The sequence below is a fragment of the Vidua chalybeata genome, chromosome 1 (genome assembly GCF_026979565.1).
Source record: "Vidua chalybeata isolate OUT-0048 chromosome 1, bVidCha1 merged haplotype, whole genome shotgun sequence".
NCBI classification, from domain to species: domain Eukaryota; kingdom Metazoa; phylum Chordata; class Aves; order Passeriformes; family Viduidae; genus Vidua; species Vidua chalybeata.
In genome coordinates, this window is record NC_071530.1 from 25,264,267 (window position 1) to 25,278,384 (window position 14,118).

The window sequence follows — 14,118 nt, forward strand, 5'->3', positions numbered from 1 at the left end:
TTCAAGATCAGCTATCTATACAGGCAGCTGAACAAATGGCCTCAGAGAAAACATGCACAGAGAGGACATGTAAGAAGAAAAATTTTCTTCCGTTTACTCCTACTTGTGTTTGTTTTCCCGAGACAGATGGCTCTAGCAACCTTCTCTCCATCTCTCCATCTTGTCAGATATAAGTTTATGCTCTGAAAGTCTGCCAAAATGCTTTGGTGTGCCATTGGGGTCTTACAAGATGGTCAGCTCATTCTAGAAAAGAGGCCATATTGTGGATGCATCTTCATCCCACATCTCCAGACTGCTCCATCCAAATGCAGACCCCACATTGCTCTGTCTGTGTTTGAGCTTTTAGCAGTGCTGCAGCATGCCCAGGTGTGTGCTTCAGAATGATCAAACATGCAAGGCAAGAAGACTGGAGGGTCATCCAGGTCACCCGCTGACAACGCTGCAGTTTTCCCTGATGCCTTGTCCCTGTAGATTAGGCATCACAGATCAGATGCTCTGGGAAACCAAGAGGTCAGACAAAAGACTAATGATTTGGAAATCTTGTTGGATTCCTCTGCATTGGTGTGAATACTGCCTGTTTCAATGTATCTGGTAAATGTTTTTGTCATTGTCTTTGTAAGTAATGACTTGCAAAAAGAAAAGGAAATAGACAAACAAAAGGGAGCCTCATCCAGAACTAGGTGGCCATGTCCTGTCCTTCCTGTCCTTCACAGGCAAATTGTGATGGCTCTCCTTTTGTGAAGAGATTCTTTGAAATTTCACATCCAAAATCTGATGGTTTCCTTACACTATTGTTCATACAATGATCAGTTGGAAATGCTCTAATGGTTTAGTTGTTCCCCCAAAAAACACCAACCAAGCTTTATTCTCAAATGTATCTTTTGATTAAGAAAGCAGCTATTGCCACTAGCAGAAAAGCAATTCAGTTAGATGGTAGCTATTTGAAAACACAAATCAGTTTTTCCTGGACAAAATTAGATCATACAAACAGGAATCTCTACACCTGGCACAGCTTTCCCACATAGAGCAATCAAAGTCTTTACAGAGGATACAGCTAATGGACTTGTCCAAGCTGAAAATGAATCTCAGTCCTTCTGTGAGCCAGACCACCAAGCAATGTGCTGTCCTTCATCTGCAAGAGGGGGGAAGGTGAGGAAATAATAATTTTCCCTGTGACACATTCAAGAGTTAAGTTCTGCTCTCTCTCATCACTGGACATTAAGACACTCATGTCCATGTGGAGTCACTGGTTATCTTGCAGGGCTGCATGGTTTGGTGGTCCCTTTCGAACAGGCCACTTGTACTATGCTTTTGACACTTCTTTTTTTTAAACTTTCTACTTTTTTCCTCTTTTATTTTGCAGCAATAATTGAGCCCTTTTGGTTTGTCTCTGAGGAGGGGAAACTCAATGACTCATAATTACCTTGCATGCCATTTAATGAATTTGAAGGAGCACAGTAACATCCATAATCTAACTCTTCGAGCTTGTTAAGCCCTAGTTCTGCATATTTCCAAGTGCTAATATTCAGACATAAATGGAAAAAGGTTAAAAGGATTCAGTGAATTTGTAACAAATGTGCCCTTTGTGTATATGAATTCTGAGTTGTCTCTACTGGACATGGTGTGTTGGTTAATCTTGCTATGAATACCAAAATTACCTCCTTGTTAGCAGGGCTCATTGCTGTTATTACTGTAGCTCAGTGAAAAGGGCATTGACTTAGGTGCTAAGAGACTCAGTTTCTCATCACATCACTGCTACTGTCCTGCCATTTGTCATAGGACAAATTCCTGCATCTATTTATTTCTGTTTCCATTCCCAGCTGGTGCTGTCTTGTGTATCTAGAGTTGAAGCTCTTTGGGACAGAGACATCCTTACATACTCAGTGTCAGATCTCAGTTAATTTCTTAATGAAGTAGTAACAAATGACAAGCAGGTAAATGTCAAAGGAAGAGAAGTTCCATCTAAAATTAATGAACAACTTAAAAATTGAGCATACTTGGTATGAAATTTAAACCAGCTTTATCAACTACAGTATCAGCAGCTTTAGATTATCTGGTGCAGGAGGTGATGCGTTCTGCAGAAGCTTCTTCTACATTTTAAATACAGAGCCTTTTAATAAATAAGCACTGAACAAAAGCAAGACAGCTGATCCCATGCCTTTTCAGCTTTACCTTGCTTCTAGTCGGCCTGCTTTTGTTGTGTCACTTTCCACATAGATTTTTGAACTGAAAATGAAGAACTCAAAGGGAGAAGTTATTACAGAGGAAGATTGAGAGGTGATCAGAGATTACCTGGAGTGAAGGTGTATGAGTTCTGCAGCTGCACTGAGAGCAAATGATCAACAAGAAAAGAAATAAAAAAGAAGTGGGGAGCAGAAGAGAAGAGAGGCAGCACTTTATTTATTAAGTGCCATCAATGTTTAAGGCATAAGGTAGAAATTCCTGAACAAAGTAATTCACAGTTTAAGAGAAAAATTGTACCTTTAAGAGGGGTAAAAAAGCCCACACTGAGGCCAAGAAACCACTTACTGAGATTTCTTAGAATGTTTTCCAGCAACACTGGGGTCTGCTTTCCTCCCACAACTCTGGCAGGAAAAGAGTTTGTCTCCATAAATCACACCTCCCTTAGAGACCAGCGTCACCCTCACGGATATCCTATGTTTCCCCTGTGGCTGCTGTTCAACCACCAGAGCTGTTTCTCTGCAGTACTACATGCTCAGGAAAGAATAAACAGCAGAAGAAAGAAGAAAAATGTAAAGAACAAAACTGCCAACTTAAAGAAGGAATGTGTTGTTTAACAGCAACTAAGATCCACACAGCTTCTCACTCTCTCCCCCTCACTTCATCCCTCAATGGGATGGGGAACAGGATCAGAAAGGTAAAAGTGAGAAAACTCATGGGCTGAGATAAACATAGTTTGATGAGTAAAGCAAAAGCTGCACAGGCAAGCAGAGCAAAACAAGGAATTAATTTACTGCTTCCAATGGACAGGCAGGTGTTCAGCTATCCCCAGAAAAGCAGGACTCCATCACATGTAACGATGACTTGGGAAGACAAACACCATCACACCAAACATCCCTCTCTTCCATCTTCTTCCCCCCAGCTTTATATGCTGAGCATGACACCATATGTTAGGGGATATCCCTTGGGTCAGCTGTTCTGGCCATGTCTCTTCCTAACTCCTTGTGCTTACTGGGGCAGTGGGGTGAGAAGCAGAAAAGGCCTCAACTCTGTGCAAGCCCTGCTCAGCAATAGTTAAAACATCTTTGAATTATCAACACTGTTTTCTAGCACAAATCAAAAACACAGCCCTGTACTAGCTACCATGAAGGAAATTAACTCTGTCCTAGCTGAAACCAGCACATTCCATACCATTTACATCATGATCCCACACCTTCCAATACATCCTCACTAACCACCACCCCCCCTTCCCATCCTTTGATGGAATACACAGATATCATTCCCTTAGTCTATGGACAATCCTTGTAATATATGTTCATAAAACACTCATATAAACTATCCACAAAATATCCATTGAGTTAGTTTCGTCCATGACTTTGGGTTCCACCTGTCATGGGGGTCACTTAGAAAAGGAGAGGCAGTGTTTTGTTGACGTATGTCATTGGGCACCAAAACCAGCTCAGGTCAGCTCACTGCTGCACTTGCACTGCTTCTCCTAAGACTTGTCCTCCACTTCTTTACGTGGTTCTTGCTATAGTAATTCCTATAATGCATAATTCACATCATGGGTGACAAAGACTTAGAGTATATCCATTATAACTTTCATCCCTGGTTCCCTGGTGCCAGTTTATAAGTTTTAACGTGATGAACTCTTCCCCTTGATTTCAGCCTGGCTAGCAACCTTAAAAGCTTCCTCAGGAAGAGGACCAAGGCTAGTAAGTAGCAGAGTGTGCAAGCATAAGAACTACTGAAGAATCCCCATCATCTCTAGCTAAGCAGTCAGTCCTCTCTCCAGCTGGGTCTGTCATGTTTTCATCAGAAGTTATCTACTGTTTTATACAGTGTTACTGTTGGTTGCCTTGCATTTTTTTTTTTCATGTTTATATGTCTGTAGCTGATGAAGTTTGGTCATTGCTGACCTCCCCTCAAGTGTCTATGGCAAATTACAACAGGCACCTGTCTTGGCTATTGCAGCACAATGGCCTTTACATCATTTGAATACTTCATGATCCTTTCTTAGCATGCCTCAATACCTAAGGGTTTCTCTGAAGTACAATTTTTGTGATGGGACAAAGTATAAGAAAGACTTTGTATTCCAGCAAGCTGCTCTGTACTAATACCTTGACATCTACAAAACCAGAAACAACAACAACAAACAGGCTAACCCTCTCTTTCAGATGTAGGGTGGGAATATGACATGTAAAACTGAATTCCCAATGTCATTCTTGAGCACGGAGCCCGTGTGAGGCACAGGATCCTAGCCTCTCCCTCTCACCCTCCTCAGCACCTTTGCCTGCTCTTTGGTATTTAGCATGTGCTGGTGGTGAAGAACTGACTTTTGTTATCATCTAAAAGCACCATCATGTGTTGGAAAAAGAAGGAGGACATAATCAAAAACCATAGCTCCATAAGTGAGAAAGCTGCAGAAAGGTAGTGAGCCCTCCAGACAGAGTTCTTGGAAGCTTGTTCTCCTACCACTGAAAGGAGATAAAATCTAGCTGAGGACAATCATATTTGGCCTAACATGACCCCTGCTTTTAGAGTAAGAATCAGAAAGAAATATGTGGCCTTGCAAGCACAGGAAAAATATTAAAGTCACCCACTCTGGAAAGAGCCATTAGGTTAAAAGGCCACTGATTGGAGGTGTTTGTTTGTTGTACCCATAATTTTCATACCAGGAAATGTAAGACTTTTTGTTGCCTTTTCAGAAAATACCAAGGCTATAATATCTGCTATGCCAGAGTATGAAACAAAAAAGAAAATAAGAATTCACTTCTGGTTTACAGCTGTTGTCCCAATAGTTATATATGCTCCAGTAAAATATTACAATGGTCCAGAGAGACTTATTTGCCAAGCCACAAGCACATCAGGCTGCAGAAATAAACAAGGGCCAAGAGAAAAAAGTCAGTCCTGTCAGAAACCAAGTATGTTATATTGCCAGTCTTGTGATATTGTAAAATGCTACTCTCCCACCTCCAAACCATGAAACTAAACATATATATATATATATATATATATATATATATATACACTAGATATTTTATTTGCCTTCTACAATCCCCAAAGATTCAAATGTACAATCTTCTCCCCACCATCATGAGGGCTTAGCATATTTCTTTTTAAACAAAAGCTGAGATTATCATGCAATTAAGTGGCTCTAGGCACTGAGCCTTAAAAAAATACCCTTTAGAGGTTCCCTTTCAAACAATGAAAGATGGTGAGACTGCAGTGAGAGAGCTGACAGAGGAAAGGAGATCATGGCAAAGGCTACGGTGAGAGTGGCCAAGCAGGGTTAGTGACAGTCTCAGCTAACCCACAAGTAGAGTCTAACCCAGGAGCCTGAGGAAGAAAGCAGCAAATACAAAAACTTCCAGCCTTGGTGTTTGGCTGCAGCTCTGCTGCGCTTGATCTGCAATTCCTCCGGGAAATCCCACTGAGATTTTTGGCTGGGACTTTGGAACAACTGGAGAGGAAACTTCATCGAGCCCTCTGCCTGTTTGGAGAGCACTTTGTAAGTTTATGCTGTGCTGACTGAACACTTCTGCAGTGCAAACACCAGCCTTAAGACTTGCAGCTCATGCACATGGCAGTCAAGGTTTGCAGAGGGGCTGCCGGAAGAGGACAGTCTGGTGAGCAGGGGTACAAGGCAGCTCCTCTTGGCACAAGCTCCAGCAGATCTTATTCTTTCACTCTGCAGCTGCGAGTTGTCATAGTTTCCCGATGGGTAAATGGAATCTGTTGTTTTCTCTCAGGAGAGTTACTAATCTTTTCAGCTACATAAATACACTTCTATTATTGTCTGAGTAAATTGCCTTAGAAAACTGTTTCTTCAGGAAAAAAGTTGAAATTTCTTAAAAGGAAAATGTCAGTATATTTTTCATAATTATTCCACTACTTTTTTCTACCGTTGTTTATGGTAAAATCTTGATAGTTAGGAATTAGCATATACAGTCATGTTATCATATCTGCTTAAGAATCTGAGTTTACTCAATCCCAAATAAAAAGTGAGACTCATGCATCCCAGTCTCCCTTGCTCATGTCCAAATCTCACCTAGATTTCTTTCCAAATCATTGCCTGCCTGCATTTGTTTGTTATTACAACAATTCCAGTTCTTGGATGGCGAAGAGCTCTGAAAAGAAAAAGATTATACAACCCCAGCATCAGCCTCGCACTTCGGTTCTCACATCCAGCCCTTCTCAGAAAGATTCCAGTTCAGCAGGGTATTTTTTCCAAATGCTTCATTCTGCACTCAGCAGTCTGCACTCACTCTGCCCACTCCAGCATTAAGATGAAGGGAGTGCTATGGGAGTCAGGGAAGCGAGGCAATGTTTAGCAGATTCAGATTTCAAGTGGTCTGAATCCCCCGAAAGTGAGGGCAATGACAGAGGAGGGATCTGCTCTATTTTATACACAGTGTTAGGTGTTTGTAATGATACGACTGAAATTAAAAACTCTTTCAGTACATAAAACTAGACAGCCTTTGGAATAATTTCTTTTGTAAAAACAAAAGAAACTATGCAACAGACACTCTCTAGATGTAATTTCCAAACAAATCTACTCTGTGATTTTACCAGAATGTCTGTAAGTGGAATACAGACAAGTCCACAGCAGATTTGTTCATATGCCTATGAATGCTTGTCAAATCTAACTTTATATATTAATAAAAGATTCAGTTAGAAAAGAAGCCATGCCTAAGCAGAGTGCACTGGAGAAACTGTAGGCAAATCTGTACCTTATTCATGTAATTAATTTCAGTATCTGATTCTACAGCTGAGGAGCACTTAATGAATACAGTGAGCAGATGCAGTTCGGCTGTGTCTTCAGCAGGTATGTTTATTTGTTATCAGAAGGCTAACAATATCCCAATAGCAATTTGCATGAAATGTGCAGTTATTAAAACCAGAGCAGTGGAAGGGACGGTAATAGTTTTTGAGTCTGGCCCTGAAATTACCTGCTTAAACAGCAATTTTACTGTTGCAGCTACATGTGAATGTTTTGACTGGTCTCTGGGTCTTCTTATGCTGTAGCTCTGGAGTGCTGTAGCTCTGGAGTGCTGTAGCTCTGGAGATTTTGTCACAGATCTTAGAATATTTTGCACTGCAGAAACCTCAGCTCCTGGCAGAAGCCATCTGGCAGAATATAATCTTTGTTTACTTTTTGAAGCCTCAAATCCTCTTGGTTACACAGCAAAGCTCAGCCATGTAATCTTCTAGAGGCTTAAAAATCAAAACTCAGGTAAAATAAAGTCCCTGTTTCCTAGACCTAAAAATCTCCTGATTTTTAAACCGAGCTTATTACCCTGGGGATCTCAGCACTGCTTTTTTACAAAACTAGGACTGCAATACTGATTGAGGGGCTCCCAATATCATCAGTAGCACATCTCTCCTGGCTTTCAGTGGCAGCAGATCTGACCTGATGTGATTTATTAATCATAGAGTTTGTCAAAAATATGTTTCAGCTGGCAGTGTAAGCAAAGAGGTGAGGAGAGGAGAAACAGGTGCTTATGTTTTAACAGAGAGAACTGTTACTCTGTTTTAACAGAGTAAACTGTGTTTACTTCATAATCTAATGTTTTTACTTTATGGTTTTGAATTTCACATAAAGCTATTGCAAAGCCACTTAGTAAACAAGGGAGGGAGCAGCAGCTCTGAGGGAGGTGGCAGATGCTATCGCAACTGCAGCTTCTGACAGAGGCTACTGTGCCCAGATCCACGTTCCTGCAGCTGCAGGGCCCTGTCAGCTTCAGTTCCACAGCCTAAGGAAACCACTGTTATCTTGATGAACTAATAAAAAGAAAAGGTTAAAAAATAAAAGCAATGTTTACATTCCCCACTCAGCACTTCATTGCAGTAAAAGCTGTCTGGTAGGGCCAGGGGTGTCTGTGCTTTGGTGATCCCGTGCATCCCAGGTTTCTCTCCAGGCTATGCCGGGCACCCCAAGAACAGCTGGAAGGGCCTGACACCTTTTCATTACAAATTCTGCACCCTAGTACTTGGCAGTCTACAGTAGCTGCTGACCCACCATGGCCTTGAGAGCTGTGACCCCTCAGAAACATGGGTTTTGCAGGGGGGACCCAGTTTTCCAACAAGTGAAACCCCCAAATAAACATTGTCACAGAAGAATTGCAGGAGGATAGAGACCCTCCCATGGGTATGGTCTCAGCACTTTCTGTGTGTTCCCTCCTGATCCCAAAATGAATATAAAACTTCTGCCATGATCACGAGGATTTCTACATCCTGGGCCAATTATTGCACCTTTTCAGTCAGGGTTTAAGACAACAGAGTGACTCTAAGGTGCACTGTGCCTGTGAGAGGGGGTGGCCCCAGTCCCCTCCATGGGAAGGGCATGGGAGGCAGGACCAGCAAAAGCAGCACAAAAATGAGTCCTTCTGACTTTCTTCCAAAAAAAATACTTGCAGAGAAACCTGGAATTATATATAAGTAAAGTTGCCTTTTGATATTACCACGTAATTTCCACTTCTGGCAAAGAGATTTTTGCCCAGGCTAATTTGGAGACATTTCCCTTCACCACATTGGCACCGCCGTGTCATTTTTGATAGAAGCCTCATTCACGGGGAGAGCCAAGGCAACCCGTTCCCCTCTCGCTTCTGCAAACAGGGCTGCTTGTTGAGTCTCTTGAAAGGCTGTGCAAGCAGATAAACATGCTACACATGAACTACGTTAGGTGGAGGTGAAATACAGATGATTATATTTAAGGGCTTACAATAGTTGTTAAGAGCTTCTAACCACAGGCCCTGGCAGAGCTGGTCCTCAGCTTGCAGTGCATGTCTTGGCTACATCCTCAACTGACTTTCTGTTTGCACCCCTTGAAACTGGGCCAATCTTGTCAGTCTGGTGGCAATGGGAACAAAAATGAAAAAAAAAAAAAAAAGAAGAAAAAAAAGGAAAAAAATCCAACTCTGTTAATAGGATTATAAGATTTGGGGAATATAATGTTGCTGCAGATCGTTTATTTTGAAAGCTGATTTCATTTTAGTGAAAACAAGCTCAGCCCTGCACACTGGGGGTTTGCAGCCATGATGCCAAACACAATCATTGCTGGTTTGAAAGATGTGATTGCTTTTTAATGTGGAAATTTCACAAGGTTACAAAAGAGGAAAAAATTAAACTCCCTTCTTATAACAAAGTCACCCTGGGATATGAGCTACAATGCCCTGACAATGTCCAGATACTCTGACTGCATTGCACATCAGAAAGGTGGATGGGTGTCATTTACACCATTTCGCAATTGGGATTTTTTTCACAGAGCTGAAAAAGCTGAAAAGTTTTGAGCAAAAATAAGAACAGCACTTTGTAAAATGCATTTGGAATTGCACAAACACAACCCAAGGGTCAAGGAAGTAGAGGGGGATGAGAAATGTGTCCAAAGGGATAAGTGAGGGGATAATATGATCTCCCCTTCATTCCTGACAGCTCTGGACCCATAGTGGCAGCCCACTGGATGTATTGAAACCTAAGCTCCTCCTCAGGCTAGCAGACAACTTTTTTATTTTGTTAGACATCAGAATTAAAAAAAAAAAAAAAAGATAGTCAGCATCCTGGCCTTTTCAATAGCAACCTCCCAAAGGGCTTAAATATATTCTAGAAATAATGGCTAAGCCCCATTTTCCTGGGTGTTAGATGATGTTCTGTCACCATCTCAGAAGAACCATTGTTGTGACAAAAGCCTCATGGCACAGCCTGGACAGGGCTGAACAGGGAAACAGGCACTAGCAGGAATGTCCCAGTCAGAGGAATTCATCAGGAGGGACCAAAAGGAAAGAATTTTTCCAATATGCTCTTAAAAGAGTGATGAAGAGGGTAACAAAGCTGCCACTTTCTGAGGGCGGGGGGGGGGGGCAGTAGAGACTCGTGAGCTCTCTCTTTCTTTGTAGTGAAGATGCTGCTTTTGATCTACAGTGCGGGAGTGCTCTCCCCAAAGGCAGGGGTGAGGGAGGGGCGTAGATCTGGAGGGAGACACAAAGGATGGAGCTGAAGCACTGCCTCCGAGCTGGGGATTGAAATGACACGTGCGCTGCGGAACCTTTTTCTTTTCAAAGCAATTTGCTATCATTATATTGCCCGTGCATTTCCAATACATGTCAGCCTGTTCTCTTTTAACTTGGCGGGAGGGGAAGGTGCTTTCATTGCAGGGCTTCTTGCAGAAGCTCACCAGACATTGCTATTATTGCATCTGCTGGGCACAGCACAGAACGATGCACATTCATTAAAGGAATGGGGTTAGAGTAGAGCAAATTTATCAGTCCCTGTTAGAGAATGCTTGGGTGGGTTTAGACGTTTTCATATGCAGAAATATTCCACATTATCAAAGCAGGACAGTTTTTCCCTGTAACTTCAGTTCAGCCTCTATCTGGCATTATCAAAATAATTTAGCTTTGTTTGCCTGGATCCTGTCAGTGGTGAAAATCCAGAAAACTGCTAGAAGAGGATTTATTAAGGATTTCATAAAGTTGTAAATGACAAGATTCCCATTAACTCTTTCAGTTAGGATTCCTATTTAACTATTTCAGTTGGGATTTCTGTTCTGTTCTGACTCACATGCTTCTCTGAATATTGGGGTACGGTGCATGGTTATATATCTTCATGTGTGAAAGGAGAGGTGGGGCAAGATTTTAAACAAAAATTCAAATTACTCTTCTTCAACCAGATGCTTTCTCATTCACACGCCAAGGGATGGAGCCAAAAATCATTCCATATGGCATTATGCCTGGGCTGATACACTCAAATGAGGCTTAACATCCATAGGCAACACACAAAATTAACTTAGTTTCTGCATTTTCAGTGATTAGTACAAGGAAAACTATGCAGAGCAGAACAATGTCATTTTGGTTCCCTCATCTATTTCACCCTGGGTCAACCTCAAACTGCCTGAGTGTGAGGCAAGCCCTTCCACCAAACTTTTTTTCTTCTGTTCTTGCACTGGAGGTTGGTAGCTGGGAAGGGCTTTTTTGGTGGGAGAGCAGCCAAACCCAGCCATGTCTAGCTGTTTAGCTTTGGAGTCAGGGTTCCTATGGCTACAGAGAGGCTCTGCAAATTCTTGGTTTCTTCTGCAGAATTTGGAAGATGACATCATCAGTTCCTCCAAACACATAGAGGAGAGCAGAAGTTCTGACCACTTAGACTCACGTCCAGCAACCATCACTTATTGATAACATAAATACCTGAAATCATCCTACAACACATGGTAAAGGAGTTTCAGGAAGAAGCATCAGCAGTAGTTTGTCACTGATTTATGCCTGCTCTTTCCTCTCTTGGAGCCATTGATGGGGCATTTGAAAGGAAGGTGATGTTGCTGGGTGGTGGTGATGCCTGCAATGCCTCTCTCCATAATGACAGTGCAAGAAAGTGCTTTCAGAGGACTTGTGCAACCAGGCCAAGAGATGGGCTTGGGAGACAAGATGCCTAAAATTTGCCCTGTGGTTCTCCATGGTCTCCTAAAGGAGTGCTGAACTCTGGGGAGGCTCTCTCCTGCTGCCGCTCTTTTTTTGTACAGAAGCCTGAGTAACAAAATCAAAAGCACAGCTTGAAGCAAACCAACTGCACACAGGTTTCCTCGTGGCATGACAGGCTATCGCAGCCTAATGGTAGGCTGCTAGACTAGAAGCAGTCTTTCATTGAGTTTGTCTTACTGAGAGGAAAAACTGCTTTGTGTAATAACTTCATGGTAAATGTTGGCAAAAGATTTGCACTGCATACTGAAAGAGAGACATTTCTGACCACAGCTCATGAACCACATTTATTTACTCTGGCATTTGTCCATTATTTGTTCATAGGCTTTCTGTCTCTGCTAAATGTGTTCCAATTTTGGGAGCTAAATCATTGCCAGTAGTTTCCAGGACATTCCGCTAGGCTAAGCAAAATTGCCCTAAGCAGTTGTCAGAAACCACTGGAGTAGTATTTTAAATACAGAGAATTTGAAGAAAAGATACCAAGTGTCCTATCTGTCTGGATCCCAGATCCTGTGTGTTGTAAAAAGTTAGGGAGCAGAAGCAGAGGGCTTAAAATACTGCCTGACATTCCTGAACCATTTTCCAGAAGCAGCAGGCTTAAAGCACTGTCTTTCCTGAGCCATTTTCCATCATTTAATGAACCAGTCTGATTTTAAAATGAGGATAGTAATTAAAAATATGCATATGTATTTGTCAGCAGCTCATCAGAGAGAACTCAAGCTCAAAATTCCATCTGGAAAACCCTATTTATTTACTTCTTTATAAAAATGAACTACAAAGTACAGGAGGAAAGCCATTGCTGTAAAAATTTATAATTGCTCTCAGATGGCCTGACAAAAATGCATATTTATAGACAGGACAATAACATGAAAATTGTTTTTCTAGACCAACCTGATGCATCTACTCACTATCCCCTATCTGATAGAGCTCAGAATAACATGATGTATTACCTGCCCCAACAACAGTCCAATGAAGATTGCAAAATAATCCCTAAAACAATGAGGGCTGGCTTCAACTACAGGTTCCTATATTTTCTCTAATGTTATTTTTCTTGGCATTAATTATTGTAACTGCAGATAGCATCATTGTCCAAAAAGAAGCTCAGCGTTTCTTGAGACTTTGTTGAAGACTTTGTTGAAGACTTCAGACTTTGTTCCTGATGTTGAATTCCCTATCCTCTGGCAAAGCCAGAGTCCATGTGAGCCCTCAGGAAGCAGGAAACTTGCCTGCTAGTGGTCTGGACTTAGCTGCCTTTTGTTTTTATCAAGTGTCCACTTTTTGCTATGTGTTACAGGGAACACTCTTTATTTTCTCTACTTTTATCATGTCCCTTTCTTTTTCTCTCCATTTCAAAGATAAACAAATCCCAGCTTTCCAATTTCTCTACCAATGAGTCAGAGTAATTTCTGAGTTCATTTCCAAGTGCACTCTCTTTCTGCAGACAGAACAGCCAGTCCCACCTATGCAGTGCTGGAGGAACTGGTGGTAGTGATTTATGTAATAGCATTCTGCTGCTCTGTTCCTTATCCATACCATTAAATCCCATGAAGGGTTTTAACCCACAGCTTCATATTAAAAGAGTATCTCAATGAACTGCTAACTAGGATTCCTCTCTAAATTAATACTTGAGAAGTCTTTAAAAATGGTGGGTGTTTCTTTCCTTTTTGGCTATATAAATATTTTATCAACACTGAATTTTAGCTGCCCTTTTACTGCTGTTTATTCAATTTGTTAAATCACTGATACATTTGCAATGACATGAACCTCTTCAAAATGCTCTTTTCACACAGCAAAAAAAAAAAAAAACTAAGCTATGTCCTAATATTTTTCATCACACTGCCCAGCTGTATAGTAAACACAGTAGTAATGACAATATAGTAATAACAGTACAGTAAGTAATGACATTGATCCTAATAAATGGAGCATCTCAATGGTAAACCTCGTACTTGGGCAAAAGCTGGCCATTTAATCTTTATGTGAGTAATTTTTATTCACTAGCTATAAAGAGTACTTTACTTCCTATGTTCCAGATGGTTTTGATTGATAGAAATATTCAGCTTAACTTGCATGATGCTGTGGTTTTGTTTTTTTTTTTTTTTTCCTTAGAATAATGTGTGTATTTTTTAGAGGTTAATGGAAGTCTAGAGAAATAGATTTCTGGTTCACCTCTGTCCACCCTTCTGTGGACAATAGCAAAGATTCACATTAGGGAGACAAAGCGAGATTTGGCAAAATCTGCACCAAACTCACATATTCTTGCTCACTTACTCTTTGTTACTATTTTATTTTTACTTGCCATTTGATGAATTTAATGGGTGCAGATAAGATTCCCACTGGCTCACAAATCCCAAATTATCCCTGTATTTTTAAATATTGCTAGTCTAAGCACAATCTTAATGCTTTAAATATTATGTCTTCTATCTCCTAGAATTTTTCCTATTCCCACCAGTAATAAGGAAATGCAAAT